This window comes from Balaenoptera musculus, chromosome 1 (genome assembly GCF_009873245.2).
Source record: "Balaenoptera musculus isolate JJ_BM4_2016_0621 chromosome 1, mBalMus1.pri.v3, whole genome shotgun sequence".
NCBI lineage: Eukaryota > Metazoa > Chordata > Mammalia > Artiodactyla > Balaenopteridae > Balaenoptera > Balaenoptera musculus.
This window is the reverse complement of record NC_045785.1, coordinates 46,621,162-46,627,709: the sequence shown is the minus strand read 5'-3', so window position 1 is coordinate 46,627,709 and position 6,548 is coordinate 46,621,162. Positions and strand designations below refer to the sequence as shown.

General features: G+C 47.8%; 1 pseudogene; it reads left to right on the top strand.

The window, feature by feature from the left end:
- The first annotated feature begins 3,222 nt into the window (after window positions 1-3,222).
- On the top strand, window positions 3,223-4,754 carry LOC118897555 (annotated as a pseudogene).
- Window positions 4,755-6,548: the final 1,794 nt, after the last annotated feature.

The window sequence follows — 6,548 nt, the reverse complement described above, 5'->3', positions numbered from 1 at the left end:
GGAATGTGGGAATGAAGATGCCGTTCCTGCCCGCAAGGAAGGTGGGGGAGGGGACTGTGTGCTTCCTTGTCTTTGTGCCGTGATGGGGAAGCCTGAGGAGGGACCACCTGACCGGCTTGAAGGGTCAGGGAAGGCAAAGTCTCACCTCAGCTAATTTCTAAGGGATGAGTAGGAGATAACCACCTGGACAGTAGAAGACGGAAAGCATCCAAATAAGGAAACAGCATGTTCACAGGTGCCAGGGTCTGGGAAGACAGGGCTGTGTGTCAGGGACTCTAGGCAGTCCTGTGGGTCCAGGCTACGGGCTGTGATGAGGCGGAGAGGTTAAGAGATGAGGCTGGAATGCTAGCAAGAGCCGGGTCCCAATCACATTAAGGAGCTCTTGAAGGATTTTGAGTAAGGTAGGAGCATGATTAGATTTAATTCTAGAAAGACAGTCACCGGTGGTGTGGCAGACAGATGGGAGGGGCAAGACACTGAGCAGGGGTACTAGTTACAGGGTGGTGACTGTAAAGGAGCTGAGAAACGATATGAGGGGAATGAAGTTGGGCAGGAGCGATAACATAGGGAGGGAGAGAGAGAGACTGAGAGATAATGAGGTCGAACAGACTTTGATGATTACTGCATGGATACCAATGTAAGATGCTCACGTTTATTAACTTTTTATTAATTCTTTTCATCCCAGCAACAGACTTAGAGGGACACAACCTTTTTTTTATCATTTTACACTTGAGGAATTTAAGGCTAAAGAGATTTAAATAACTTGTCCAAGGTCACATAACTCTTAAGTGTCAGCGCCAATATTTGAAGATAGACATATCTGATGCCCAAGTCATTGTCTTTCCAAAGAGCCACATAGCCCCCTCTCCAGTGTACTGAGGATCCACCAGGGTGACTAAGAACAAGTCCAAACTGGGCTCAGGACAGGTGCTCTCCTTACCTCATGGTACCAACTCTGTTCCTCAAGCCACACAGTCCACTCTCAGGGTTATATACTGAGTTCTTCACTTCCTTGGGTCAAGCTGATTTCTTGGCACATTAGTAGATAATTAATAATGGCTAAAGAAGAAGAAAAATTACAGCAGAAATGTGAAAGAGTAAAAAAAACTTTCAGTTGACACCACCAAGAATCAGAGAAATACAAATTAAAATAATAAGATTTTTATTCTCATTATTATTCTCATTTCTGCCTATCAAATTGACTGGCGGTGGGTAACTTGGTACACTCTTTCTGAAAAATGGTTTGACATTATGCATCGTTTTTAAAAAGTCATACCCTCTGCTGAGTACTCAATTATTTCCTTAAGATGAGAACCTGAGTAAAGATGTATGGACAAAGATATTCATCTCAGCCTTTTTTACAATGTCAGCAAAAAAGAGGTGGGGGCAATTTTCCAAAAACAGGTGAATGACTAACGATATAAATTCAGAATATTAATTCTGCAGAATTTTTAATGACATTAGAAAGTTACCACAATACAACGCTAAGTGCAAAAAGAATTTAATAAATACAATTGTATATACAGTAAACTCCTCATCTTGTGTACAGAGTTCTCAGCTAGAGCTTAAGCAATACTGTACCCCTGGGACTGAGGCATGTCTGGTAATGGCAGGTGGAAAGATGGGATGAGTCCAGCGGAATTGTCCTGGGAGAGTAGTCAGCTTCAGGAAGGAAGGGCTGGGCAGACATGTTTAACCAAGACACAAAGCCTCATACATAGGCTGGCGCGGGGGCTGTTCTGGGTAAGGCAGGGTGTCTGTCATGCAGTTCCTGGGGAACTCAGAATACATCTGAGCTAAGAGAGAAGAGGTTCTGCTGTTTGGCTTATGTGACTGTGTAGCAAACTACCCCGAAATTTAGTGGCTTAAAACAGCAATTTATCATTTTCCTGCATGGTTCCTTGAGCTAACTGGGCAGTTCTCCCTCAGGGTCTCCTATGTGGTTGTGGTCAAATGGTGGGTTGAGCTAGAGTCACCTGAAGGCTGGGCTCCTTGGAAATCCAAGATGGCTCACTCACATGCCTGGCAGTTGGTGCAGACTGTGCCCTCAGACGGGGCTGTCAACTGGAGCACCTACATGTGGACCCTCTATATGGCTTCTCATCATATGGTGGTGGGTTCTGGGAGGAAGTAACCCAAGAATGAGCATTCCAAGAGACTCAGGTAGTGTCAAGCCTTGTTATCACCTAGTCCCAGAAGTCCCAGAACATGCTTTTGGACGCATCCTGTTAGTAGTAAGTCATGAGGACCAGACCAGATTCAAAGCATTGAGGACTAGATTTCACTTCTTGATGTGAGGAGCAGCAGGTGCTTGCAGGGAGGGAAGGAGTTGGTGGTGGGCATCTTTCAAGCCTATTTATCACAACTGTTTTCAATAAAAAGCTCTGTCAGACATTGCTACGTAGGACCTAAAGCAGAGTTGTTTGCACCCCCAAAGTATAAGCCAAAAGGGTCAGAGACTCCCACCTCTATAGGGATCTCAGCTTAGCTTTTGTTTCCTACAGGCTCCGGAGAGCTCAGCTGTGCTCTGTACCTGGAGGATGGCTCCAGGACACCAGGAGGGGCCAAAGTACATGGCAGCTGTAAGACTCATAACAGTGCCCATTAGAAAAGGCTTTGAAGGTGGGCCCTGGCAGCAAAAGTGAGGCAGAGTCAGAGGCCTGGAGACCTCCAGAGTGAATATCTTTGTAAGGACCACAATTCTGAAAGTAAAGAAAACAGAGGGGTAGTTCCTGAGTTCATATGAGAAATTCCTTAGAACTTCCCAGAAATAATTCAGGAGACCTTTGCAAAAGAGGGTTTGGGGGAGCCAGTAAAATACAAGTTATGACTACTAATACCATCCCATTTTTTTCATGCCAGCTTGATGTAAAGCAGGTTGTATGACTTAAACACACGAACATTTATGTTTCTATGCACGTACACGTAAATGTACACGTACAAAGAAAAAAAAATGCGTTGGAAGAAGTTACACCAAAATGTTAAGTGTCTCTGCAATCTCTTACATCAGATCTCTTTGATATCAGGACATTGTTTTTAACTCCCTTCTTTGTATATTTTTCTGTATGTTCCCAATTTTCTAGGATGAACCTATTGCTTATATAACTAGAAATAAGTACACATTTCTTAAGAAAAGCATACATTAATGATGGTGCTTGCTCAAGTCAGGTAATGAGGAGAGGAGGTCTACCCCACTCAGGCCCTGGCTCTGACACAACAAACATGGCAGTCAACAACATCTACAACAGATTTGGCCTTCAGAACAGCCCAGGGAACAATGAGCAGAGCAGGTCAGGAGCCACTGGGTAAGGACGTCCAGACTGATCCCAGGTGGACCCCCACCAGCTTGTCATACCCCCAGATTATCCTACCCAGGCCCCCAGAAGTTGTGCTTGGCTTACATGCCCACCCATAGGCATTTCACTCCCATGCACATCAGGGGCATTTCATCACACTCACCTCCTTCAACCCAGTCCCCGTGAGTCCTCTTTATTTATCCCCAAGACATCTTCCCTAACCTCCTGGAAGTCTGAGAGCATCACTTCTGCTTCCGACTCAAGGGCAAGTTTCTCACCTTCCTGTAATTCTCTCTGCTGGAATGTCCTGTCCTCCACTCATTCTGATCAGTTTCCCATACCTCTGGGGAGTGGGGCAAAAAAAGAAAACCACAGGGAGGCTGCAGAGGAAGCAAAAACAAGGTGGGCCCATCCTAAGTCTGGTGATCAGTGACCAAGCCGGGTGCCCACTGCCTAAACACCCCAGGCAGCACCCTGCCCATGCTCCTGGAGCACCCCAAGCTTTCCAATGTCATGGCCAGGGCATTGCACCAGTCCATAATCACAGGGCAGGGGCACAACCAGGAAGAGGAAGAAGAGGTAGACAAGATGATGCAACAGAAGATAAAGGAAGAACAGGAGAGAAGGGAGAAGAAGGAGATGGAAGAGAGAACGTCATGGGAAGAGACCAAGGAACAAATCTTGACATTTCAGGAGAAGCTTTTGGCCCTACAGGAAGAAAAGCACTGCTTTTCCTGCAGCTCAAGAACGTTCTACATGAAGAAGAAAAACAAAGGCAAAAGGAGCAGAATGACCTGACCACTCTGACATCAGCTGTGCACCAGCAGAGCCTGACTGTCACCCAGGAGCTCACACCCTCAGCAAGTGGGGGACAGCTGGAGGACACAATCACCCAGGCATCCTCATGACAGCTGGCAGAGCCAAACTGATGTTTGGACCCCAGATGCTTATGACCCAGCACTACATGGGCTCAGTTGCTGCTTCCAAAGGGACCCCAGAGCATGGACAATTCCAAGGCAACCCAGGTGGTGCTTATGGGACCGCTCAGCCTCCACCTCACCATGGACCCGAGCAGCTAACCTGTAGTCCTACTCAGCAGCTCAGAGCACGATGTTGAGCCTTTCCTGCAGTGCAATACCTATCTCAGCCACAGTCACAGCCCTGCGCCATGCACGGCCACTTTCAGCCCACCCAGACAGGGTTCCCCCAGCCTGGTGGTGCCCTGTCCTTGCAAAAGCAGATGGGAGATGCTAACAGCAGACTGCTTCTCTGACTCACCCTCCCCATGCCCCACACATCCCCAAGCTCCGCATCCAGCCCTGGACTCCCTGCCCCTCCCCGCAGATCCTTGTGTGGATGCAACAGCCCGAAAAGTTGGGCTTTTCAGCTACCAGCCAACCCTGCCCTTGGCTCACCACTATCTAGCACAGCCAGGACCCAAGATTCTACCACAAGTGACCATCAGATTATATCTTCAACCCTCACCGCTCACCATGGAGGAAGGTCCCCAGTGTGTCCGAGTCCCAGGCCAATAAAGTCTACTGTCACTTGAAAAAAAAGGGGGGGCCTCACCTTCTGTAGAAAGCCTCCCCAGACACCCTAGCCCTCCTGTCTCAAAAACCATCCATGCCCAAACTGGTTCCTACATGCACTCCCTCCCTCAGCGCACTGTGCTCACCACATTGCTATGGTTTCTCATCCATTTTCCAAAGCCATGCCGGGGTTCCCTGGGGGTGAAGACCTTGCCTGATTCATCCCCGGGACCCCAGCACCAGGTCAGCATGCCCACTTCCTTCCACACACCTGTTACACCTGCCTCTAGAAGCCGAGGTGTCTAGAGTTAGGCTTACAGTTATAAGGTACGCCTATTGGTAGGGAAGGAGTTGTGGGCTGTCTGGAAAAAAAGCAAATTATTAAGAAGTAACAACGAATTACACACTGTCTGAAAAATGGCAGTTGGAAGAGATCCTCCTAAGTTTCTTCCCAAAATGTCCTCAGAGGGGCAGAAGCTTGCTCACAGCTTCCATACGCCTTAAGTCATTTAATTAACAACCCAATCAAGTGAGGAAATAGGGACTCAGAGAAGGGAAGCAGTTGACCTGATTGCATATCATGTAAATGCAGAGCTAGGACTATCTGGCTTGAAGCCCATGCCTTACCCTCCAGACCACAGGAGGATGGAAAGTTGGCCCTGGGGGAGATCTGTGAGCTTTGATAAAGTTAGAGTCACCTTTCCTCAGGGAAAGAGGGAGAAAGAAGGCATTTCTCTGCCTAAAGTGTCTCAGTTGGTGTGTCTGCTTCTTCATGCTTTCCATCATTGCCTGTTATGGGCTGAATTGTGTCCTCCCAAAATGCATATGTTGAAGCCCTAACCCTCAATATGACTCTTTTGGGAGATAGAGCATTGAAGGAGGAAATTAAGGTTAAATAAGGCTATAAGGGTGGGGCCCTAACCCGATTAGACTGGTGTCCTTATAAGAGGAAGAGACACCAGGAGGGCATGCGACAGAGAAAAGACCACGTGAGGACACAGCAAAAAGGCAGCCATCTGCAAGCCAAGGACAGAGGCCTCAGGAGAAACCAAAACAATTGATACCTTGAATGATACCTTGTTCTTAGATTTCCAGTCTCCCAAACTGTGACAAGTAAATTTCTGTGCTTTAAACCATCCATTCTGTGACATTCTGTTATGGCTGCCCTAGCAGACTAAGGCACGGCCCAAAGAGGAAAAAGGACACATGTTTGCATCTCTCTTTGGCCTTGATTACCCCTAAGGAGCCGGGTGGCAGGAAGATCAGAATTGGAGTTGGGGGGGTATGGTGGAAAACCTCTAGAAAAAGGGGCCGTACTTCTACCAGCTGGGGTAACCCTGGGAACATTCCTTTACCACAGAGGCCGGGACCATCAGTATGTGTGAGACACCTGCACGGACCACTCATCGGGCTGGAGAAATGGCTCACAGGGAGTAGGAGGGCTTTGGCTTAAGCTGGCCACAGACTCTCAGCCAGTCTGATTGCAGTAAGAGGAAAAGAACAAAACTCGAGTGACCACTAGCAGCCACGCACAACAGCCCTACTGAGAGAACTGTATCCATCAGGGAAGCCAAGTTCACCACAGATGGTCCAGAAAAGAACAAAAAAGACTTTAGTAAAAGGACCGTTGAAGAGGCAGAGGCAGAGATAGGGGCAGAGATAAGGGAACAGATGAGAATCCTGAGCCACCAGACACTGGCAACAGCAGAGAGCTGTTAGC